Below are 26,319 nucleotides of genomic sequence, written 5' to 3'. Positions count from 1 at the left end.
AAAACCCTGAAGTTAGGTTCTAACTCAAAAGGATTGTCAAAAGCAAAGGGAGAAGATGATCTTGTACACAGGTAATCAGCTTTTTATGACTCTGTTGGTCTCTGCTGCTTCAGGCATTGTTATCTCTGTAGTTTTATCACATCACCTGCTCCACAGTACCAACAGAATAGCTGTTTTAGTAGACTTTATTTTCTCATTTTTCCCCTAAACATTGCCTAACACAACTTGATAGTCATGACACTATTTCAGTAGTGTACTAGCCACTGGATAAGACATAACTTCAAAAATGAATTCCACGTTATATTCTTTCTAGTATAATTTAAAATATACTGATGCCCTTCAGCACTATGGAATAGATGAAACACAGCTCTGCCTAGAAGTCCTAAGATGCAGGTGGGATCTTGAAAATTGTGTTATTTTAAAAGAATGCTGACAAATAAATTATTTACAGGTCGCAAAAGAAAATGATCCTTGGGTTCCCTGCAGGAATGGGAGGGGCAATATGCCTAAACGTTACTGGTTTGAGATCTCTGGTTATGGTATCAAGAATGAGTGTGTCTTTTCCAGGCTTAGAGTACAAGACATTTATAACCTGAGGCTAGAACTCTTGCATTTATGGCAGTTATATGCAAAGGTGCATTCTCAGAGAAGATTGGTTTTTCTTCCTCTGGGCAAGGAAGACCCCAACTATATAACTCGTTTCTTTTCACAGTGACAAGAGTAACACTTAGTACTTATATAATAGACCCACATGCTTTAAAAGATATCACATTTCTATGAATTATGTCTTGTGGCATTATTTAATATTTATAGCTTATATATCACGGACGATGAACAGGTTGTTCTGACTTTCCAAGGGGGAGTGGGGAGAGAGACAAACGAGGCATTCTTTAGTGAGGAATCTCACCATGTGTTCACGTTAGTTGGTAGTCTCTTTATTATTGAATTTCTTCATGTAAAAGTTAATAAGTAATCAGGAATTTCTAACCCTACAGAATGTACTGAATCAGTCTGAAATGATCACTTAGCCACTGGTCAAAATATGACACTGGTTAACTGCCAGAAAGCCTAGAGGGCCTTTCATCAAGGAATTCTACAGATGACACAACCACTTTACTCTGCCCCAGGCACCACCATAAGTCTCATTTTCATTCTTCACGTCAGGACCTTTGCACTCCATGACACATCCATGCATGTGAAGTTTCATAAGATTTAGGTAAAGAAAAGCAAGAATAATTTGGGCTAAATAAGAAGTGAATTGAAATGAATCACCAAGGGAGACTGTCAAATCACTTTCATTCTGTGGTATCTGAGCTGTTTTGGATGTGACCCTAGAAAGTACACGTGATGTTTATTTTGTGTGTTAACTTGGAGGGTGTTTGGGGTGAGATTATTTAAATCAGTGAACTTTTAGTAAGCAGATTGTGATCTATAATGTGAATGAATCTTGTCCAATCTACTGAAGGCCTGAATAGAACAAAAAGACCAGCCTTCCCACGTAAGGGGGAATTCCCCAGTAGACTGCCTTCAGATTTCATCAGCACCATCGACTCTCCTTGGTCTCCAGGGGACCCTTAGACTGGAACTTCATCAGTTATCCTGAGTCTCAAGCCTGAAGGCCCACCCTGCAGATTCTGACTTGCCAGTCTCCATAACCATGTGATCCAACACCTTATAACTAATCTCTTTTTATATATACACATCCTATTGGTTCTGTTTCTCTTGAGAACCCTAATAAGTACGATAGTCATCAACAGACCAATTGTTTATCAGTAGACTTATGGAACTCAGAACCAACATTGATTGGTCTATAAGACCACACTAAAGATGACTGCTCTGGTAGGTATGCTTTGTCATCTCTCTTTGGCTTATTTGACACTCTTTGAATTTCTTCACAACTCAGTGAAGGGCAGGTCTAGGTACACAACTTCATGGCTACAATTTCCTGGACCAGATAACTGACTAGGGAGGTTGGAGGGCGGCTAATCCATAGGTTAGCCTGAGCCAAACAGGCACTTAGGGATTTGAACTCAGAGACATTGAGACAGTCAGGGTACACATTGCTGATTAAAACAAGTACTTATAAGAGGGTCTCCTGCCAACTTCTAAACCCACGGGAGGCTAGCCGAAGAAGGCATGGGGAGTGGAGAGGAAGGAGAGCAGAGCCCCTATGGTGAGCTAAAGTGGGAAGGGCCTTCATTGGGAAGAGGAGGATCACACACTCACGTGCTAATAACTAGGGAGGCTAAGAAATACACAGGGCACTGAGGACCCAGAGAGACCCCCCACCTCCGCCAATGCCCTGTGGATTTAGCTTCTGGCTCCAGCTACACCAATATCTGACCCTGGAAAAGTCACTTGACCTTCTCTAGGCTTTAGTTTTCTCATCTATAAAATAAAAGGCTGAGCATTAATGTGTGGAGTTCTAGAGAATCCAGTGGTTTTTAAGTTTGTCCTATGAAATAGGGACTGTTTAATGGTGGTTTCTCCTTTAATGTTATTAGGCGCTGAATCCTATCAGTTTCTGATGCAACCACGGGGTTGTGTTCCTTAAGGAAATCATTTGCAAACCATTTTTCTTCGCCACAGAGAACTTTGTTAAAAAGAAGTCTTCCAGGGAGTTCTAAGCAACTGAAACAGATAAAAGTTGAGCAGATCTGATCAGAGTGACTGAGTCTTGAAGCTTCACCCCCGTGGCCTTTCCTACCCTCCCCCGTCCCCACATACTCTATATCCCAAGCTCTGCAGACTCCAGTTTGAAAGCCTTTGCCCTTGAGAAAGAACCAAGATGAATTAGGAAGAGGGAGAACGAAATAAAGTTATGAACTGCAGGAGCAGCTGGAGACCAGCAGGATTTCAGAGATACACAATCTGGAAGTATTTCCTGCCTTGGCTTGGTAAATTCCAGCAAACAGCACAGGCAGGAACCTTGAAGGGCAGGGGCTGGGGAGAGACAGCTGCAAAACCAGGGCCAGAGGTAAACGGGTACCATGGGGAAAAATAACAGGAGGGGGCAAAAGTGTGCGACGTGGGGTTACTATGTCCCTGGCTTCAGACGACATAGGAAAAAATATAAGAGAAAAGGAAGGGGAACACCTCCCAAATATGGTTAAGAGGTTTAAAAGAAGGATACTTTTAAATTTACCTAAAAAGAGGAAACAAGAAAGACTAAGAAGGAGATTTTCTCATACATTTTCTCGAAAAGACCAGATTTAGTGTTATTTCAATCACAATCAGAGAAGATGAGGACACCAACAGAAATGGCAGAATAAAGATCTCCAAAAAGTCTCTCCTCCATCAAAGCAATGAGAATGCCAGCAAAACTTGTCAGACTCAACTTTTTCTGAACTCTGGAAATTAGCCAAAGCTTGTAGCAATCTGAGGAGCATTTATTCACATAAAAGAGCTAAATGTCAGTGAGAATAGTGAGCTTTGTGGCGTTCTCACTTGCCCTGTCCTCCTTTTCCCCTCTGTAGTTCTGTGGGAGCCTTGAAAATGAACAGCCAGAAATCACGGTGGAAACCAGCAACCTGGCAGCCTCTGGAGGCAGCGTGGGGCTGGTGGAGCTCCTTTAAGACCTATTCGCAGAGAATCACCATTGTTTAACCTATGTGGTATTTCCCTGTACTATTCCACTTGCGGGGTTACCTTTATTTGACCTGACTTAGAGCTCAACCTGTACATGAGGCTTTCCCCCCATGGACATTTGTTGAAAACAATCAGAAGCAACTGAACATCATGGCTGCTTGAAGCAGTAAATAACAGTTGAAGGAAACAAAATGCTGAACAAAATGATTAACAAGAAAAGCTGGAGCATACGATGTCCATAGGGAGCTTCAAAAGGCTGAAACATATTCCTGGGAATCTAGAAGGCCACATATATCTTTAGGACCAAATGCATGCCCAGAGCTCTGTGCATGCTCATAAAAGACCAGAGAAAACCCTAAGCTCTCACCTTGGTTAACCTCGAGCTTTTGCAAAAGCAAGATATGAAAGCCAGGGCAGAGTTGCAAAGTGTCTCGATGACTGTTGAAGGCATGACCCAACATAAACAGAACCCCTCAGCAAAGACTGGAAGAATTACTGATTCCAGGTTCTAAAGGAAATTCCTGTTTAATCATTAGCTGACCGATATGCTAGCCAAGCAGAGATGACAGTGGACAGCCAAAGAATATAGGCTTTACAGAATTAGTTCAGAAGTCACTAAACAAACAAACAACAACAAACAACCAAAACAACAAATTTTGGGAAAGTGGGGAGAATCTAATTTCCAGAGTCGCCACATTGTATTATTTTAAATGTCCAGTTTAAACAAAAAATATGAGACTGGCAAAGAAATAGGAAAGTTTGGACCACGCACAGGAAGAAAAATCAATCAATAGAAACTGCCCATGAGGAAGCCCAGACATTGGACATAAACAAAGTCTTTAAATCAACTATTTAAAATATGTTCAAAGAACTAAAGGAAACAATGCCTAAAGAAATAAAGGAAAATATGAGAACAAAGTTTCAGTAAATAGAGAATATTGATAAAGAGACAGAAATGATAAAAAAGAATCAACTAGAAGCTCTGTAGTTGAAAAGTACAACTGAAATGAGAAATTCACTAGAAGATTTCAATAGCAGATTTCAGCAGGCAGAAGAAAGAAACATCAAACTTGAAGATATGTCAATTTAGATTATCCAGTCTGAGGGCTGGAAAGGAAAAAGATTGAAGAAAAATAAAAAGAGCCTCACAGACCTATGAGAAACCGCCAAGCACCCCAACATATGCCTAATGTCAGTTCCAGAAGAAAAGGGTAGAAAGAAAGGGGCAGAAAGAATACTTGAAGAAAGAATGGCAAAAAACTTCCCAAATGTGATGAAAAACATAAATATACACATCCAACAATCTCAGAAACCTTCAAGAATGATAAGTGCAAAGAGATTCCCACTAAGACACATTATAATCAAACATTGACTCAACATCCCACTTTCAATACTGGATAGAACAATCACACAGAAGATCAATAAGGAAACAGAAGACTTGAACTATACATCAGCTAGAACTTACAGACATCTATAGAACACTCCACCCGACAGCAGAATACACATTCTCCTCTAGTGCACATGAAACATTCTCCAGGACAGCACGTATAATACGCTATGAACAAGTCTCCATAAGTTTTATTTTATTTTATTTTTATACATCTTTATTGGAGTATAATTGCTTTACAATGTTGGGTTAGTTTCTGCTGTATAACAAAGTGAATCCGCTATATGCATACATATATCACCATATCTCCTCCCTCTTGCGTCTCCTTCCCACCCTCGCTATCCCACCCCTCTAGGTGGTCACAAAGCACCAAACTGATCTCCCTGTGTTATGTAGCTGCTTCCCACTAGCTATCTATTTTACATTTGGTAGTGTATATATGTCAATGCTACTCTCTCACTTCGCCCTAGCTTATCCTTCCCCATCCCCATGTCCTCAAGTCCATTCTCTACATCTGCATCTTTATTCCTGTCCTGCCCCTAAGTTCATCAGAACCTTTTTTTTTTTTAGATTCCATACATATGTGCTAGCATATGGTATTTGTTTTTCTCTTTCTGACTTACTTCACTCTGTATGACAGACTCTAGGTCCATCCACCTCACTACAAATAACTCAATTTCGTTTCTTTTTATGGCTGAGTAATATTCCATTGTATATATGTGCCACATCTTCTTTATCCATTCATCTGTCGATGGACACTTAGGTTGCTTCCATGTCCTGGCTATTGTAAATAGTGCTGCAATGAACATTGTGGTACATGACTCTTTTGAGTTATGGTTTTCTCAGGGTATATGCCCAGTAGCAGGATTGCTAGGTCGTATGGTAGTTCTATTTTTAGTTTTTTAAGGAACCTCCACACTGTTCTCCATAGTGGCTGTATCAATTTACATTCCCACCAACAGTGCAAGAGGGTTCCCTTTTCTCCACACCCTTTCCAGAATTTATTGATTGTAGATTTTTTTGATGATGGCCATTCTGACCGGTGTGAGGTGATACCTCATTGTAGTTTTGATTTGCATTTCTCTAATGAATAGTGATGTTGAACATCCTTTCATGTGTTTGTTGGCAATCTGTATATCTTCTTTGGAGAAATGTCTATTTAGATCTTCTGTCCAGTTTTGGATTGGGTTGTTTGTTTTTTTGATATTGAGCTGCATGAGCTGCCTGTATATTTTGGAGATTAATCCTTTGTCAGTTGCTGCATTTGCAAATATTTTCTCCCATTCTGAGGGTTATCTTATGTCTTGTTTATGGTTCCCTTTGCTGTGCAAAAGCTTTTAAGTTTCATTAGGTCTCATTTGTTTATTTTTGTTTTTATTTCCATTTCTCTAGGAGGTGGGTCAAAAAAGATCTTGCTGTGATTTATGTCATAGAGTGTTCTTCCTATGTTTTGCTCTAAGAGTTTTATAGTGTCTGGCCTTACATTTAGGTCTTTAATCCACTTTGAGTTTATTTTTGTGTATGGTGTTAGGGAGTGTTTTAATTTCATTCTTTTACGTGTAGCTGTCCAGTTTTCCCAGCACCACTTATTGAAGAGGCTGTCTTTGCTCCATTGTATGTTCTTGCCTCCTTTATCAAAGAAAAGGTGACCATATGTGCGTGGGATTATCTCTGGGTTTCTATCCTGTTCCATTGATCTATATTTCTGTTTTTGTGCCAGTACCATACTGTCTTGATTACTGTAGCTTTGTAGTATAGTATGAAGTCTGGGAGCCTGATTCCTCCAGCTCCATTTTTCTTTCTCAAGATTACTTTGGCTATTTGGGGTCTTTTGTGTTTCCACACAAATTGTGAAATTTTTTATTCTAGTTCTGTGGAAAATGCCATTGGTAGTTTGATAGGGATTGCATTGAATCTGCAGATTGCTTTGGGTAGTATAGTCATTTTCACAATGTTGATTCTTCCAATCAAAGAACATGGTATATCTCTCCATCTGTTTGTATCATCTTTAATTTCTTTCATCAGTGTCTTATAGTGTTCTGCATACAGGTCTTTCGTCTCCTTAGGTAGGTTTATTCCTAGGTATTTTACTCTTTTTGTTGCAATGGTAAATGGGAGTGTTTCCATAATTTCTCTTTCAGATTTTTCATCATTAGTATATAGGAATGCAAGAGATTTCTGTGCATTAATTTTGTATCCTGTTACTTTACCAAATTCATTGATGAGCTCTAGTAGTTTTCTGGTAGCATCTTTAGGATTCTCTATGTAGAGTATCATGTCACCTGCAAACAGTGACAGTTCTACTTCTTTTCCAATTTGGATTCCTTTCATTTCTTTTTCTTCTCTTACTTCTGTGACTAATGCTTCCAAAACTATGTTGAACAATAGTGGTGAGAGTGGGCAACCTTGCCTTGTTCCTGATCTTAGTGGAAATGGTTTCAGTTTTTCACCATTGAGAATGATGTTGGCTGTGGGTTTGTCATATATGGCCTTTATTATGTTGAGGTAAGTTCCCTCTATGCCTACTTTCTGGAGGGTTTTTATCATAAACGGTGTTGAATTTTGTCAAAAGCTTTCTCTGCATCTATTGAGATGATCATATGTTTTTTCTCCTTCAGTTTGTTAATATGGCGTGTCACATTGATTGATTTGCATATATTGAAGAATCCTTGCATTCCTGGGATAAACCCCACTTGATCATGGTGTATGATCCTTTTAATGTGCTGTTGGATTCTGTTTGCTAGTATTTTGCTGAGGATTTTTGCATCTATGTTCATCACTGATATTGGCCTGTAGTTTTCTTTTTTTGTGGCATCTTTGTCTGGTTTTGGTATCAGGATGATGGTGGCCTCGTAGAATGAGTTTAGGAGTGTTCCTCCCTCTGCTATATTTTGGAAGAGTTGGAGATGGATAGGTGTTAGCTCTTCTCTAAATGTTTGATAGAATTCACCTGTGAAGCCATCTGGTCCTGGGCTTTTGTTTGTTGGAAGATTTTTAATCACAGTCTCAATTTCAGTGCTTGTGATTGGTCTGCTTATATTTTCTATTTCTTCCTGGTTCTGTCTCAGAAGGTTGTGCTTTTCTAAGAATTTGTCCATTTCTTCCAGGTTGTCCATTTTATTGGCATATAGTTGCTTGTGGTAATCTTTCATGATCCTTTGTATTTCTGCAGTGTCAGTTGTTACTTCTTTTTCATTTCTAATTCTGTTGATTTGAGTCTTTTCCCTTTCTTTTTTGATGAGTCTGGCTAATGTTTTATCAATTTTGTTTATCTTCTCAAAGAAACAGCTTTTAGTTTTATTGATCTTTGCTATTGTTTCCTTCATTTCTTTTCATTTATTTCTGATCTGATTTTTATGATTTCTTTCCTTCTGCTAACTTTGGGGCTTTTTTGTTCTTCTTTCTCTAATTGCTTTAGGTGTAAGGTTAGGTTGTTTATTTGAGATGTTTCTTGTTTCTTGAGGTAGGATTGTATTGCTATAAACTTCCCTCTCAGACCTGCTTTTGCTGCATCCCATAGGTTTTGGGTTGTTGAGTTTTCATTGTCTTTTGTTTCTAGGTATTTTTTGATTTCCTCTTTGATTTCTTCAGTGATGTCTTGGTTAATTAATAGTGTATTGTTTAGCTTCTCTGTGTTTGTATTTTTTACATTTTTTTTTCTGTAATTGATATCTAGTCTCATAGTGTTGTGGTCAGAATAGATACTTGATATAATTTCAATTTTCTTAAATTTACCAAGGCTTGATTTGTGAACCAAGATACAATCTATCCTGAAGAATGTTCCATGAGCACTTGAGAAGAAAGTGTATTCTGTTGTTTTTGGATGGAATGTCCTATAACTATCTATTAAGTCCATGTTGTTTAATATATCATTTAAAGCTTGTGTTTCCTTATTTATTTTCATTTTGGATGATCTGTCCATTGGTGAAAGTGGGGTGTTAAAGTCCCCTACTATGATTGTGTTGCTGTCGATTTCCCCTTTTATGGCTGTTAGCATTTGCCTTATGTATTGAGGTGCTCCTATGTTGGGTGCATAAATATTTACAATTGTATATCCTCTTCTTAGATTGATCCCTTGATCATTATGTAGTGTCCTTCTTTGTCTCTTGTAATAGTCTTTATTTTAAAGTCTATTTTGTCTGATATGAAAATTGCTACTCTGGCTTTCTTTTGATTTCCATTTGCATGGAATATCTATTTCCATCCCCTCACTTTCAGTCTGTATGTGTCCCTAGGTCTGAAGTGGGTCTCTTGTAGACAGAATATATACAGGTCTTGTTTTTGTATCCATTCAGCCAGTCTACGTCTTTTGCTTGGAGCATTTAATCCATTTACATTTAAGGTAATTATCTATATGTATGTTCCTATTTCCATTTTCTTAAATGTTTTGGGTTTGTTATTGTAGGTCTTTTCCTTCTCTCATGTTTCCTGCCTAGAGAAGTTCCTTTAGCATTTTTGTAAAGCTGGTTTGGTGGTGCTGAATTCTCTTAGCTTTTGCTTGTCTGTAAAGCTTTTAACTTCTCCATCGAATCTGAATGAGATCCTTGCTGGGTAGAGTAATCTTTGTTGTAGGTTTTTCCCTTTCATCAATTTAAATATGTCCTGCCACTCCTTTCTGGCTTGCAGTGTTTCTCCTGAAAGATCAGCTGTTATCCTTATGGGGATCCCCTTGTATGTTATTTGTTGGTTTTTCCTTGTTGCTTTTAATATTTTTTCTTTGTATTTAATTTTTGATAGTTTGATTAATATGTGTCTCCTTGGATTTATGCTGTATGGGACTCTCTGCACTTCCTGGACTTGATTGACTATTTCCTTTCCCATATTAGGGAAGTTTTCAACTATAATCTCTTCAAATATTTTCTCAGATGCTTTCTTTTCCTCTTCTTCTTCTGGGACCCCTATAATTTGAATGTTGATGCGTTTAATGTTGTCCCAGAGGTCTCTGAGACTGCCCTCAATTCTTTTCATTGTTTTTTCTTTATTCTGCTCTGCAGTAGTTATTTCCACTATTTTGTCTTCTAGGTCACTTATCCATTTTTCTGCCTCAGTTATTCTGCTATTGATTTCTTCTAGAGAATTTTTAATTTCATTTATTGTGTTGTTCATCATTGTTTGTTTGCTCATTAGTTCTTCTAGGACCTTGTTAAACATTGCTTGTATTTTCTCCATTCTATTTCCAAGATTTTGGATATCTTTACTGTCATTACTCTGAATTCTTTTTCAGGTAGACTATTTACTCTTCATTTGTTTGGTCTGGTGCATTTTTTACCTTGCTCCTGCATTTGCTGCGTATTTCTCTGTCTTCCCATGTTGCTTAACTTACCGTGTTTGGGGTCTCCTTTTTGCAGGGTGCAGGTTCATAGTTCCCATTGTTTTTGGTGTCTGCTCTCAGTGGATAAGGTTGGTTCAGTGGCCAATGTAGCCTTCCTGGTGGAGGGGACTGGTGCCTGTGTTCTGGTGGATGAGGCTGGATCTTGTCTTTCTGGTGGGCAGGACTGAGTCCGGTGGTGTGATTTGGGGTGTCAGTGAACTTAGTATGATTTTAAACAGCCTCTCTGCTAACAGGTGGTGTTGTGTTCCTCTCCTGCTAGTTGTTTGTCATGGGGTGTCCAGCACTGCAGCTTGCTGGCCGTTGGGTGGCGCTGGGTCTTAGCTTTGAGACAGAGATCTCTGGGAGAGCTCTCGCCAATTGATATTATGTGGGGCCGGGAGGTCTCTGTTGGTCCAATGTCCTGAACTTGGCTCTCCCATCTCAGAGGCTCAGGCCTGACACCAGGCCGGAAGACCGAGACCCTGTCAGCCACACGGCTTTTGCTAGATATTGTCCTCCTGGAGGCTGAAGGTGCATAATTTACATCAGATTAGTGGTTCATTACCGAGGATATTAAAGCACAGGAATCAACAGCCAGATGAAGAGATTCATAGGGTGAGGTCAAGAACCCTCAGTAAATTTTAAAAGATTGAAATCATACAAAGTATTTTCTCTGACCAGAGTGGAATGGAGCTAAAAATCAATAGTATAATGAAAACTGGAATTCACAAATATGTGGATAATAAACAACTCACTTTTAAACAACCAAAGGGTCAAAGAAGAAATTGTAAGAGAAATTAGAAAATACTTGGAGATCGATGAAAACAAAAACATAACATACCAAAAGTTATGATATGAAGAGAAAGCAGGGCACATAGGGACATTTATAGCAGTGAACTTTAAAACACATTCAAAAAAGAAGATCTCAGGAATTCCCTGGTGGTCCATGGTTAGGAGTCCGCAATTCCACTGCAGCGGGCCTGGGTTTGATCCCTGGTCAGGGAACTAAGATCCTGCATGCTGCGCAGTGTGGCCAAAAGAAAAAAAAGATCTCAAATCTAACTTTGCATCTGAAGGAAATAGTAAGAGAAGAGCAAAGGAAATCCAAAGCTATGATGGAAGGAAGTAACAAAGACTATAGTGGAGGTAAACAAAATAGAGAATAGAAGAAAATAGAATCAATGAAACTAAAAGTTGGTTCTTTGAAAAGATCAACAAAATTGACAAAATTTTAGCTGAACTGCCTAAGCAAAAAAAAGAGAAAACTCAAACTACAAAAATCAGAAATCAAAAAGGGAAACATCACTGTTGACCTTACAGAAATAAAGGACTCTAAGGGAATACTAGGAACAATTGTATACCAACAAATTAGATACCCTACATGAAACGGGAAAATTTCTAGAAAGATACAAACTATAAAAACGGATTCAATTAAAAACTAAAAAGTATGAATTGACCTATAACAAGTAAAGAGATTGAATTAGTAATCAAAATTTTCCCACCAAAAAAAAAGCCTAGGACCAGATGGCTTCATTGGTAAATTCTACAACACATTTAAAGACGAATTAACATAATTTTTCACACATTCATCCCCAAAATAGAAAAGCAAGGAATGCTGAGGGGGAAACTCATTCTGAGACCAGTATTATCCTGACAGCAAAAGAAGACAAAGACTTTGCAAGAAAAGAAAATTGCAGGCCAATATCTCTTATGAATATAAACACAAAAATCCTCATAAAAAAGACTAACAAATTGAACAGCAATATATAAAAAGGATAATACACCATACCAATTGAGATTTATCCCAGGAATACAGGTTGAGTTAATCAATCAAGGTGATACATCACATTATCAGATTAAAGGACAAAAACTACAGAATCACCTCAATGGTTGTAGTAAAAGCATTTGACAAATCCAACACCCTTCATGAGAAAAACATTTAACTAGAATTGAAGAAAACTTCCTCAACCCGATAATGGACATCTATGAAAACCCACAGCTAACACAGTTATTGGTGAGTGACTGAATGCTTTCCCCTAAGATCAGGAACAAGGCAAAGATGTCTACTCGCACCATTTCTTTTCAACGTTGTGCTGGAGGTTCTAGTCAGGGAAATTAGGCGAGAAAATAAATGAATAAGTAATAAATAAATAAATAAAAGGCTTCCAGGTTGTAAAGGAAGAAGCAAAACTATATTTCCAGATGACTTGATTTTGTATTTAGAAAATTCTCATGAATTCACAAAAAATCTATTAGAGCTACTAAAGGAGTTTAGCAAGTTTGCAGGATACAAAATTAATAGCAAAAATCAATTATATTTCTATATACTAGCAATGAGCAATCTGAAAATATAGTTAAGAAAACAATTCCATTTATAAAAGCATCAAGAAAAATAAGGTATTTAGAAATTAATTTAACAAAAAATAAAACACTTCTGTATTTTAGAAAACTATAAAACATCATTGAAAGAAATTTTAAAAGTTCTTAATAAATGGAAAGATATCCCATGTTCACAGACTGAAAGAGTTAATATTGTTAAGGTGACAATATTTCCCAAATTGATCTATAGATTCAATGTAATGCCTAACAAAATCTCGGCTGGATAGGAGTGGAATGCTGGGTCATATGGTAGTTCTATTTTTAGTTTTTTGAGAAACCTCTATACTGTTTTCTACAGTGGCTGCATGAATTTACATTCCCAACAGTGTATGAGGGTTCCCTTTTCTCCACATCCTTGCTAGTATTTGTTTATTTGTGTTCTTTTTGATGATAGCCATTCTGACAGGTGGTTTTGATTTGCATTTCCCTGATGTTTAGTGATGTTGAGCATCTTTTCATATGTCTGTTAGCCATCTGTATTTCCTCTTCAGAAAAATGTCTATTCAGTTCTTCTGCCCATTTTTTAATTGGGTGGTTTGATATATGCACCCCAATATTCATAGCAGAATTATTTACAATTGCCAAGATATGGAAGCAACCTAAGTGTCCATGAACAGATGAATGGATAAAGAAGAAGTAATATATATATGCAATGGAATACTACTCAGCCATAAAAAAGAATGAAATTTTGCCATTTGCAGCAGTGTGTATGGACTTGGAGGGCATTATGCTAAGTGAAATAAGTCAGAGAGAGAAAGACAAATACTGTATGATATCACTTATATGTAGAATCTTAAAAAATATTACAAATTAGTGAATATAACAAAAAAGAAGCAGACTCACAGATATAGAGAACACACTAGTTGTTACCAGTGGGGAGAAGGAAGGGGGGAGGGGCAAGATAGGAGTAGGGGATTAAAACGTACAAACTATTAGGTATAAAATAAGCTACAAGCATATATTGCACAACATGGGGAATATAGCCAATATTTTACAATAACTATAAATGGAGGGTAACCTTTAGAAATTGCAAATCATTATATTGTATACCTGTAACATATAATATTGTACAGCATCTACACTTCAAAAAAAAAGAAATGCTAATGTGAAAAGCATGCTTGAATGATAAAATATATACATTGAAAAATATAAAATATTGTGCCACTGAAATATCATTTTATTATTTTTCAAAACTGGGATAAGAAATATATATAATATTTAAATGAAACAATATTATGGCTTTATTTTCGAATCATGAATTAAAATGATTTTATGATTGTCACTTACAATTTAGGAAATTTTATTCTATGATTTCTAGAATGAAGGTTTCATAGACTTACAAATACAGAAAGAATTCAACTATTTAAGGCAAATAAAAACCAATTTTTAGGGGCTTCCCTGGTGGCGCAGTGGTTAAGAATCTGCCTGCCAATGTAGGGGACACGGGTTCGAGCCCTGGTCTGGGAAGATTCCACATGCCGCGGAGCAACTAAGCCCGTGAGCCACAACTACTGAGCCTGCGCATCTGGAGCCTGTGCTCCGCAATGGGAGAGGCCGTGACAGTGAGAGGCCCGCGCACCGCGATGAAGAGTGGGCCCCGCTCACCGCAACTGGAGAAAGCCCTCGCACAGAAACGAAGACCCAACACAGCCAAAAATAAATAAATTAATTAATTAATTTTTAAAAAAATCAATTTTTAGTATTAAAAAAAAATCTCAGTTGGATTTTTTGCAGAAATTGGCAATTTGCTCCTAAAATTCATGTTAGGAGATGTAAGAGGCCCAGAATAGCCAAAACAATCAGGACAAAGAACAAAGATGAAGAACTCACACTTCCCCTATTACTGCAAAGCTAAGGTAATCAACACAGTGTGGTACTAGGATAAGGTACTGATATAGATATGTGGAATAAAATTGAGAGTCCAGAATTACACTCACATATTTATGATGAATTTATTCTTTTTTTTAAAAATTAAGCATGTGGTACTTTATTTTATATAAATTTATTTATCTTTTTATTTATTTTTGGCTGCGTTGGGTCTTTGCTGCTGTGCAGGCTTCCTCTAGTTGCAGCAAGCAGGGGCTACTACTGTTCGTCGTGGTGTGCGGGCTTCTCATTGCGGTGGCTTCTCTTGTTGCAGAGCACAGGCTGTAGGCACACAGGCTTCAGTAGTTGTGGCACACAGGCTCAGTAGTTGTGGCTCGTGAGCTCTAGAGTGCAGGCTCAGTAGTTGTGGAGCACGGGCTTAGCTGCTCCACGGCATGTGGGATCTTCCCCAACGAGGGCTCGAACCGATGTCCCCTGCATTGGCAGGTGGATTCTTAACCACTGCGCCACCAGGGAAGTCCTATGATGAATTTATCCTTAACAAAGGTGCCAAAACGATTCAATGTGGGAATTTTTGCTGGTGTAATTGTATATCCACATGCAAAAGTATGATATTGGAGCCCTACCTCATACCAATACAAAAATTAATTCAAAATGGATCAAAGACCTAAATGTAAGAGCCAGAACTATAGTCTCTTAGAAGAAAACTGTTGCCAATCTTTGTGACCTTAGATTAGGCAATGGAGTCATAGATATGACACCAAAAGCACAAGCAACCAAGGAAAAAATAAACTGGACTTCATCAAAATTTTAAAAATTTGTGCTTCAAAGAACACAATAAAGAAAGTAAAAAGAAAACCTATATAATGGGAGAAAATGTTTGCACGTCATATGCCTAATAAGGGACTTATAGCTACAACTTATCAAGAATTTCTATAATTCAATAATAAAAAGACAACCCAATTTAAAAATGGGCAAAGGATCTAAATAGACATTTCTCCAAAAATTTACAGATGGCACTCAGCAAATGAAAAGATGTCCAACATCATTAATCACTAGGGAAATGTAAATCAAAACAATAATGAGATAACACTTCATACCCAAGGAGCTGGCTCAGTGTTGCAGACCTGGCCAGGTGTATGTAGATTTATCAGAAACTGTTTCTAGAATGAGGCAGATGGAACAGGTACATTGCGATAAGAGGTAAGAGAAAAAAAAATGGCATTTGGGATGATTGTGATGGAGCACAGAGAAAGGGAAAAATTATTTTTTAAAAAAGGAGGATCTATGAAATAAAAGAGAAAATGGGAATATAAGACAGAATATGCAGAGTATAGGAGGACCAGATACCATATGATTAAATATGTAAAAGAACTAAATCAAAGTAATAAATTGTTAAATAAAATTTGTTCTAGACTCCTATTTTGACAAGTATTTCTTCATAACCTGGAAGGGCCAGTCAAATATAATTTTTGTGTCCCTTGGAATTCTGCAATGAGATTTGTGCCTATGAGAGAGCTCAGGAGGTCTGCAGCCCTTAGCTCTTCCCTTCCCACTCTGACCTCCTCCCACATACAAGGGGAGCCTCCTGCACTTGACTGTGGATATCTCAGTCCAGACTGCCCACAGCCCCTGCAAACTGTGGCCACGCGGTAGATTAGCTCTACCTTGGGGAGCAGGGTCCCAGTGTGGAGATCTGTGGAGTCCCAGGAAGTGGCTTTGGGCAAGGATTTCCGGGATCCTAGGTGCCTGAATATGGTTGTCAAAGTTCTAGAAGGGGGCGCAGATTGGAGTCTGCACGTTCCCTGCTCCCCCTGGATCCCTCACCCCATGGTGAGGGGCACTTCCAGAGGAGCCAAAGAAAGGCTCCCTAAAGCATGGAGTCCAGGACAGGAACTTCTCTGGTCTGGATCAAAGGATGGTGTCAACACGAGGGTTCTGTCCCAGAGATAAAACTCTGCTACTGATGGTTGGTGGAGGCATGAAAAATGAGTGAGATAAACAGAAAAATGGTAAAGATAGTAGGACTTAGTTTGCCGCAAGATAACTTGGGAGTCAACTCAATTCTCTTTTAGAAAAGAGAAAGAATAGTATAAAGCTGGAAATGGGGGGAGGGGGTTAAATTCAGGAGAGGAAACTTGGACAGTTTATTCCAGAAAATTTAATGCATCACACTCAGGAGTATGGATGTAATACAGTCAAGGTTAGAGCTGATATGCAAAGAAGCAAAATACAGAAGAAAGAGATTTAGCAAATGGAATTCTCATATGTTTTGTTGGTTTTTAGTGTAGCTTAAGCACTCACAAAAATTTGATTTGGTCAGTAGGAGAGGAGTCTTGCAAAGGAGGAGGGAACGTTGGCGATGGGGCAGTATGGCAGGCAGGGTATACAGGGGGAGTGCTGGGGTGGTCAGAGGGAAACTGTCCTCCTTTCATCCTACAAGAAAGAGTCGTGAAGCTGGGTGCGCCCAGGGGCTGGGGAAGTAGGTCCTGTTACAATTTGTCATAGAACAGCCCTGACTATTACTTTATTTTTTTAAATATTTATTTATTTATTTATTTATTTGGTTGCACCGAGTCTTAGTTGCGGAAGGAGGGCTCCTTAGTCGTGGCATGCGAACTCTTAGTTGCGGCATGCATGTGGGATCTAGTTTTCTGATCAGGGATCGAATCCAGGCCCCCTGCATTGGGAGTGCAGTCTTACCCACTGCACCACCAGGGAAGTCCCTGACTATTACTTTAAATAGCATCAAAAACAAACTGGTATTTTGCTCTTAGGTTCATCCCTCCTCTTCCCACAGGGGCATACAAGGAAAATTCTATTTAAATATATTTCTATCATCCCAAATCCTGACGACTCTAAAGTACTGTTTCTCATAAACAATACTAAACTATAAAATGCCTAACCATTTACAGTTAAAATTTTCCTCAGTAGACATAGTATGGGAATCTATCTTACTTCGAAAATGATTTTTGCAGTGAATGGAAAACTTCTCTCATAAGAAGCCATTTCCTAGTCATCTTCATTAATAAAATATGATAAATTATTGTTTTATTTTTAATTGTTACATATGCTGTTCATTATCTTAAACCTTAAGCTCTGTTGAATTTAAGGCAAGTATACATTTGCTCTGGGGATAGTGATTTAATTGATGATATTTAGAGTACAGAAAAAAGAAAGTATAAAATTTGTACACAAAAGCAGAGACTAGAAAATTTCCTCTTTTTATTGCACCTGGATATTCTACATGACAGAAGAAATTAAACAGGGATTTAGAGACTCTTTCTTATATTGTAGAGTGGAGAGCTTTTATGATTTTACTTTAATTACCTTCAGATTTTTATTTGTTGTCTAAATTAATCAATGAAAGTTCTTTTGTCTTCCATTTATTATTATCATATCTCTTGAGCAAACTTATTTTCTTTGTATCAGATCAGACAGACCAAGGAAAAGGAATCTTCAGAAATAAAATATTGCAATTATATTTTCTAAATTATCTAGAACACTGATATTCATTAGGTACCCAATGTAACAGTCAATACAGGTCCGTATTTAAATGACGACGATGACTAAACTTCAGGTTAATTCATGCTCCTTACTTTTTCAGATTTTCCCAAATATTTGTCTCCATCATCTACTTTGCATATCCGTGGATATGTATTTGGTTAGCACTTTTTGGTAGAAACAAAGAAGCCTGTAACACTGCAGATGAATTAGCATCAGATTTTAGCAGATGGGTTGCCACTAAATTTTAGGAGGTTTCCAACTGTTTTCACTTTACCACCAGGTTTACAAGTAACCACAGCTAATATACTCGGAGCATTTTTACATCTACACACTTAATCTTCACAACAACCCTATGAGGTAGACACTCTTATGATCCCCACTTAACAGATGAGGAAACTGAGGCAAAGAGAGGTTACAAACTAAGCAAGTGAGTGCCAGAATGCGGATTTGGACCTCAGCAGTTTGGATCCATCCCCCATGCTTTTAACTACATTCTCTCTAAATACCATCATTGCTTTAGTATTAATTAAGAAAATACTGTTTAGAAGTATGATGAAGGTAATTTTGAGGTTATCATCCACCTTTTTTTAAAGTCTACCTTTTTGATAGCCTCATAGGCATTACCTCTATGAGGAGTAATAATCCAGTCTTTAAACAAAGGTAAGATATGTTACTATGAGCTGATAATCCTGATAGTCTCAAAAATAATTTTTCTTTTATTTTGCTTTCAAACTTAAAAAACATATTTATTAACTCTAATATTTGGGAAGAAATTAAGAAAGTGTTATAACTAGTACATTCGTATGGCATCATTTTAATATATACACACTTTGAAGTAAGGGCTTGTAGTTTAATTGTTCTAATTTATTTACTGCAGTACATTATATTGTTGCAAAAGTTATAAAATTTCTTTATATCATAATGCTAAGAGCATATACCTGGGAAAACTCCCTTTCTCTAACTGCATCCTCAGCACCAAAGGAGGAGAGAAGAGAGAAAAGTAAACAGAGAAGAAGGAGCCACTGCCTTGGTCCCAAGAGGGCTCTCTGATCCCTAGGCGAGGGCGTAGCTAAAGCTATTCTGGGGAATATTTAAAATGGTACCTTCTGGTGGAATCTCTTAGACTGGGATGATCACAGGGAGCAGATCTGTGCAAGTCTGAACATTTTGAGCTACACGTGTGAGCTGAGAAGCACAACAGTTATGTTTACCCCCTTCCCCTCGTTCTTGTGAGCACCAGAGCCTAAGGCTGCTCCTGGTTTTCATAGATTGTGTCTCTTAAACTCCACATTCCTCCCAGGCAGGTACTTCACCCCACGTTGTAAATATTCATTGTAACACCGTGTTGTCATGTTTCTTGGTTGTCAACCTTCTCCTATAAAAGTGTTGTAAATTGTTGCATGGGTTGTGTGCCCTAGTAAATTTCAGTGATGAATTTTGCTTTGTTGCTTGACTACACACACACACACACACACGCACACGCACACGCACACATGCGCACGCGCGCGCGTCAGGTAAAGACGGAAGCCACTTTGAAGGACTCAAATATTTGGAAACCCCTCTCTTAGTGAGAGGCATGTTTTCTCAGGTGGAACTCAAAGGCATCCTGCCAAATTCCAGGACAAGAAAGCTACTCTAATGGTATTTGGTATCCTTCAGATTATTTGAGAAGGAAAACAGATAGCAGTGCTCCTTAAACACAAATGAAGAGTAACGATTGTGATTATAATGTGTTGCATATAGGAACATATTGTGTCTCTGTCGTCCCCCTGGGAAGTAATTAAGGGGAAACCAAAGGATCAACGCAAACTCCAAGTTGGTCCTCCTGTACCAGTGGAACGTTCTCTCAACCTCTTCAGTGATAATAGGGGAATATAGGGAAGAGGGGAGTTATACCCCGGAGAGTATCTGCAATGAAGAGATGTAATTTATTGATTTATTACATACCACTTTTCCTATTTAGAAAATAGTTGATTACTACACATGGACTTAGAAAGTCACCTAGCAATTTGGTCCTTTGTACCAGACCATGCTGGTGAGTCTCTGGTCTGGATTGGTTTGCAATAAGACAGATTCAGTTGCCTCATCCACATTACTTGTTAGTAAAGAGCAAATAATCCATTACGGAACTTGGGGGATTCATTATTATTAGAAGTCTTGGATTCATCCTCTGTGGTTGAATTTGGAACAAGATTAAATTATCTGATCAACGATAATAAACAACATGCAAAAATATGCATTATGAGAATAAAGAAACTCAAATTCCTCGCACAATAAAAGCAATGACAGGGGACTTCCCTGGTGTTGCAGTGGTTAAGAATCCGCCTGCCAATGCAGGGGACACGGGTTCGGGCCCTGGTCCGGGAAGATCCCACATGCCACGGAGCAACTAAGCCCGTGCGCCACAGCTACTGAGCCTGCGCCCTAGAGCCCGTGAGCCACAACTACTGAGCCCACGTGCCACAACTACTGAAGCCCGCACGCCTAGAGCCCGTGCTCCGCAACAAGAGAAGCCACCACAATGAGAAGCCTGTGTGCTGCAATGAAGAGTAGCCCCTGCTCGCCGCAACTAGAGAAAGCCTGCACGCAGCAACGAAGACTCAACACAGCCAAAAATAAATAAATAAATTTTTATAAAAGCAATGACAGAAGAGAGATACACAACTGGCCTGGAATCTGGAGAGTGATGTTTTTTTGCCGTGCCCTATCCTGGGCATGTCTTTTTCTCTAAGAATCAGGTTAAAGATGCTTCTGAAGATAGAACGTCTAACTCAGAAATAAGCGAACGTGTCTCACTGATCTTTATTGCCTGTCTCCCTGGTGGTATCAGCAAGGGTTCAGGATTATGGTTTTTTGAACTGAGCAGGGTGTCTGATCTGAAACATTTGCTGAGGTTTTTGGAAGATGCCTTAAAATGGTGGTTCGGATTCAGTCTTGAGGAGTAAAAACTCAGTTGACCACAATAAAACACCGTCAGGGAGAGGGCTGAAAAGCGTAGAAGTCCCCTGATTATCATGAAATTAATTTTAATAATGCATTTTGTTTAACCTAATATATCCAAACTATTATCATGTCAACATTAATAAATGTCAATTCATAAAATTATTGAGATACTACATATAGATTTTTCATACTAAGTCTTTGAATCCAGCGTGTACAGCACATTTGAACTTGGACCAGCCACGTTTCCCAGTTCAAGCGCTCAGCCGCCACTGGTGGCTATTGGTCACATAGCTTCCACATCAGACAGCACAGGTTTAGCATAAAAGTCCTGTTTTTGGAATCAGATCAATTTTTATTCAGAACATGACTGTATACTTATTAGCTATGTGGCCTTAGGCCAGAGACTTAACTTTTCTCTCTCTCTTTTTTTCTTTTCTATAAAATGGGGAGAATAACATCTAACTCCCGGAGTTTTGTGACAATTAAAATAAATGCTGTATGTAAAACTGTCCACAGTGCCTGTCCTGTGGTCATTCCAATAAATGGCTGCTAATATTTGGAGCACAGCAGAGTAGATTACTGTAGTACAGCTATTGTTTTTAAGTCAGTTAGAAACAATTATCCTAATGCTGGAGTATCTGCTATATTCCAGATAAAGTGAAGGCATTCCCAGACCTATGCTAGGCTGTGCCACCCAGCCCTATGGCAATTTGAAGCATATCACTTCTGCGTAGGTTTTGGAATGTGTATATATTTTCGAGATTGGACTTTTCTGAACCTTATATTGGGAACTGTCAGTGGGAAACCATTTGGCATTCAAGGATGGGATCTCCATAATAAGAAAGAGCAAATGAGCCTCTCCAAGACCAACTATTTACCTTATTGTTAAGTCCCTGAGGACCTAAGGCCAGTGCTCAGCCAAGGGAGATGAATGAATTCCCAGAGGACCTGATATCATTTAGTCAATTACACCATCTACAGAATACTCTCATTTAATGTTTTGCAAGAAGTCACTTGACTCCCAAAGAATGGTTAATGGTAACTAGCGTCTCAGAGAGTACTAGTACTAGTGGTCCCAAGACTAGTAATTAATAGCTTGATCATGATGTCAATGATAAAGATGCTTATTGAATCCTCTGGTATCCACCGAACTATTACTGACCCAGCCATCTCTGACCCTAAGGAATTTACCATCTGCATCCCAAAAGTGAATAGTTTGGTGTTTTTTGTTTGTTTATTTACACTGTGGAATCATGTTTATCAAGATCTCTGCACCCTGACTAATCAGTAATTTTTGATCAACTTTTTTATCAAAAAGAGACAACCAAAGAAAGTCACAGCAGTCCATCTTCACGGCTGAGCTGGCTATCTGTGCAAGAGAATGGTGGTCACAAAGTGGTCAGTGAAACGTTTATACACACCCTCCCGGAAAGCTTGTAATAAATCACATATGGCAAAATCTTTCCTCAAAATATGTACTTCTGTGGTGGAGGGGGAGCATGGGGCCAGACCCCATGATGATGAAAGCAATCGTTTTTATTTTCCCAGAACTCAAACCTCCACAGTAATCTGAATAGACTTGCAATGACTAGAGGATCCTCTTTGATTCTCACTACTCAGCAGCAATAGCAACACATTCTGAGCATGTAAAGTAGCTCAGCTGAGTTGAACAGCTGAGTCAATGCTTTTCATAAAAAAGCCACTCACAGCCAAAACCAAGGGAATCAATATCGTGACCCATATTAGCTACGCAGCTGAGGATTTTAAGGCTCATTTAAATAAGACTGGGCACAAAAGTGCAAAGCCTCCCTTGATGGGACTAGGGGGCGATTCACATTTACTTGGGAAGTGAAATAAGTGCTGTTTGTCATCCTCACACGGAAGGTTGTGAAACATGCTAGGCTACGCATATATATGGAATCTAAGAAAAAAAAAAAAAAAAGGTCATGAAGAACCTGGTGGCAAGATGGGAATAAAGACACAGACCTACTAGAGAAAGGACTTGAGGATATGGGGAGGGGGAAAGGTAAGCTGGGACGAAGTGAGAGAGTGGCATGGACATATATACACTGCCAAATGTAAAATAGATAGCTAGTGGGAAGCAGCCTCATAGCACAGGGAGATCAGCTCGGTGCTTTGTGACCACCTAGAGGGGTGGGATAGGGAGGGTGGGAGGGAGGGAGATGCAAGAGGGAAGAGATATGGGAACATATGTATATGTATAGCTGATTCACTTTGTTATAAAGCAGAAACTGACACACCATTGTAAAGCAATTATACTCCAATAAAGATGTTAAAAAATAAAAAAAAAAAAAGACTGGTCTGACATAAAGTAATTAGGTTACCAACCAGAAAGGAGAAAGAAATCACTTCTGTCTGTCTGGGCTGGAGAGAAGAAACCTCCTTCGCTGCTTTGTACCATCTGTGGAAACACACCGAGCATAGACAGCATAGGCCATAAGCCCACAACCTCGTCTGGAGGAACAGCATTTCATCATTTTTCAAACTGCAGGGCTAGGTGTTTTCTGATCTTACAAATCAGTGTAGCCAGGCTGCGGCACAAACCTAGCTCTTGTGTATCAAGAGGCCTGAACCCAAGCACTGTAAGTTCCAGCTGCTTGCAACACATTCAAAACAACCAGAAACCCCATGAGGTTTCGTTTACAGGCTCCTGTGAAGATAATATTTAAACATAAATGGGCAGTCCTGACATTTTCTCTCATCACTGCCTCCCTGATGGACCTATAGGGGAATCTGGTTTGGGGAATGAACAGACCCTTCTTGGAGAAGCTTTGTGATGATCTGTGGGCAGACGCGACACATTGAGATACCCCTGCATAATGGAATAAATTGCAAGGAAAAAGCTTAAAGGCACAACTTCTATTTCTGGTTCTACATGCTGTTTGCACAAGGACAAGATGCAGATGATAAGTGGTTTGTCAAACTATTAAGAGGAATTACTAATTAAGATGATTGTAAAATATTTATGATTATAAAATAGCTATAGAAAGTTCTAGAAGTTCAAGATAATACTACAAAACTATGCTCTTACTATAAAATATAAAAGTCTCTCTAAAATATACACTTTCATGTTCCATGTAATTTATTTTATATCCATCTTAAGAGTGTAGGCACCATCTCAGACAAAAATTGGGGAAACAAGCTTAAAATATGTGGCTTTAAAAAATACACAAAATGTGACTGTAAGAAGCTGCTACTCTACAGGATACACAGGCTTGTCAAGGGAAGGTTCAAATACCTCTGCCTCTACCAAATCCCTGTCCCTTGTGAGGCGTATGGAATAAAGGGTCAGAGCCAAACTCCCCATGGCTTAGATGATGTCTTTGTAGAATTGGATAAACATTCTGGAGGGGTCCTTGGAGAGCTTAACATGTAGGCACAACTCTTCAGAAAGCATCAGGATGCTCTCAGGACCTTAGAAGGTAGGGAAGAGGTGTCTTCCAGCTGATATTTTGCCATGGTTCTGGGCACTCAGGCCCTTAGTGCCAGAACATTCTGGAAGGGCTTGGTCCACTTCTGATGTTTCATGTCCCAAGGGATCTATCTGTTGGGAACATTTGAAGAGAGTGTGGTTTTGCTATTGATGCCAAGGAAAAAATGTTCTAGGGTGAAATTGCTTGCCGTGTGGGTAAATGGGATTTATTTTTGGAGATGTTCAGAGCTGTGTCAATAATAAGCAGGTGGGGAATTGAAAACGAAACGTTCTATGCTGTTTGGAATTCATTTGGGCCACGGCCAAAGGAGGATCTTTCAGTTTTCAGGTGAGATACAGTTCTTAGGTTATGATTAATGGCCCATGAACATTTTTGCAAAAGCAAGTACTCTTGACGTGTTCTGGAGAAAATCCAATTACAGAAATTTTGTCTCTTCCATTTCCCTCTGGAGGTAAATGTGGGTATGGTATTCTTTGCCGTTTCTTTCTCTGTGCTCTTGGATAATCTTGAAGACCTTGGAAACTCTCATTTTATTTCTATTTGCTTTATAACAAAGTGAATCAGTTATACATATACATATGTTCCCATATCTCTTCCCTCTTGCATCTCCCTCCCTCCCACCCTCCCTCTTTCTATTTCCTATATAGACTGTGTCTAGTTAAGCCTTTTCAGGGGAAAGAGAACTAAATAAATAATTAAAATCAAAGAACATCTTATTAATATTATAGCTAATCTCCACTTCTTTCCATTTACCAACTGGATTCCGTTTGATTTTCTTCAGTCAAAAGATCTATATTGTAATAGCTTCCTTCCACATTATCCCAAGGACAAATTTAAGAAAGGGCTTCTTTTTCGTAGAAGCTGTATTAAATAAACAAGCCACCACCTAAATCCCTTCTAATGCCTCATGTAACCTTTGAAGACTTAGTAAATGGCTAATTCCTACCTTCAGTTTGATTTCAGAAAACCTGCAAGATCACTGTGTAAAACCATTTAACTTGCATCATGGCGAGTGGAGTGCAATAAATCTGGACTTTCTGGTATTGCATCGAGGTAGTTTATGGCACCACGTGTACCGTCTTGCAGAACCTCCCTCCACAGTGTCCCTGGAAACCAAGTCCTATTTACTATGCTGTCCTGAACAACAGAACACTGCAGTGAAGTATGGAATTGAGAATTGCCTTCTCTCTACAAATTGTCACATACAAGAAATTTACAAGCGCATTTTATCTTCACTTGGACAAAGAAGTGGCAGCCGGCTACACAACCCACCACCAGCCACAACAGGGGCAACAGCCTGGGAGAGTTTATGAGCCCACGTTGTTTTAAGCTTGTATTGTCATTTATTCTTACACTCTCCCTATGAAGCAGGAATGATTATCACCCCTATTTTATAGCTGAGGAAACGGGGGCATTGAGAGGTTAAGTGACTTGCCCAAGGTCATACCATAAGTAAATGGCGGAGTCAGGATTTGAATCCAAAACAAATAGAAAAATACCAAATGAAACATAGCATCTAATAGATTATTGCTTAATTCAGGATTGGTTTTTATTATTATCTGTTATTGGGAAATTACACTTAAAAATGAGCAACTTCCTGTTGCAGGCATTCTTTAAGCAAGGACCCGTGGATCCCTGGCAGAATCATAGACGAACTTCAGTTTCATGTAAAGTGGGTGAGTGTGTACATTTGTCCATGGCTGAGGTCGAAAGCATTTATTAAATCTCCAAAAGGATCTGCAACAACACCCCTCCCGCCAGTAATAAGCCTTTACTAGGACCCAATGGCCCACTCCATGTACCTTCCCTAAATTCTGCAGCAGGACTAGCCCTTAGTGTTCGGCAAGGCAAGGCTTAGTAAGGTACTCGTTTTCATAGTTTAGTAATTGACCTGAACAGTTGGCTGAGACGTCAGTGAGCCA

At 38.8% G+C, this 26,319-nt stretch overlaps 1 protein-coding gene across 1 annotated transcript in view; it reads left to right on the top strand.

Annotated features, from left to right (window-relative positions):
- Positions 1-26,022, top strand: part of FAM110B (family with sequence similarity 110 member B) — a 200,752-nt gene extending 174,730 nt beyond the window's left edge. The window contains exon 5 of the transcript XR_014236722.1: positions 26,004-26,022. The gene's annotated coding sequence lies outside the window, so the exon portion shown is untranslated. The remainder of the gene's footprint in view (positions 1-26,003) is intronic.
- The last annotated feature ends 297 nt before the right edge of the window (positions 26,023-26,319 follow it).

Source organism: Balaenoptera borealis (genome assembly GCF_965194805.1).
Source record: "Balaenoptera borealis genome assembly, chromosome: 17".
Classification (NCBI taxonomy): Eukaryota; Metazoa; Chordata; class Mammalia; order Artiodactyla; family Balaenopteridae; genus Balaenoptera; species Balaenoptera borealis.
Note: the sequence above shows the minus strand (reverse complement) of the source record. Positions and strands in the feature narration are given on the sequence as shown.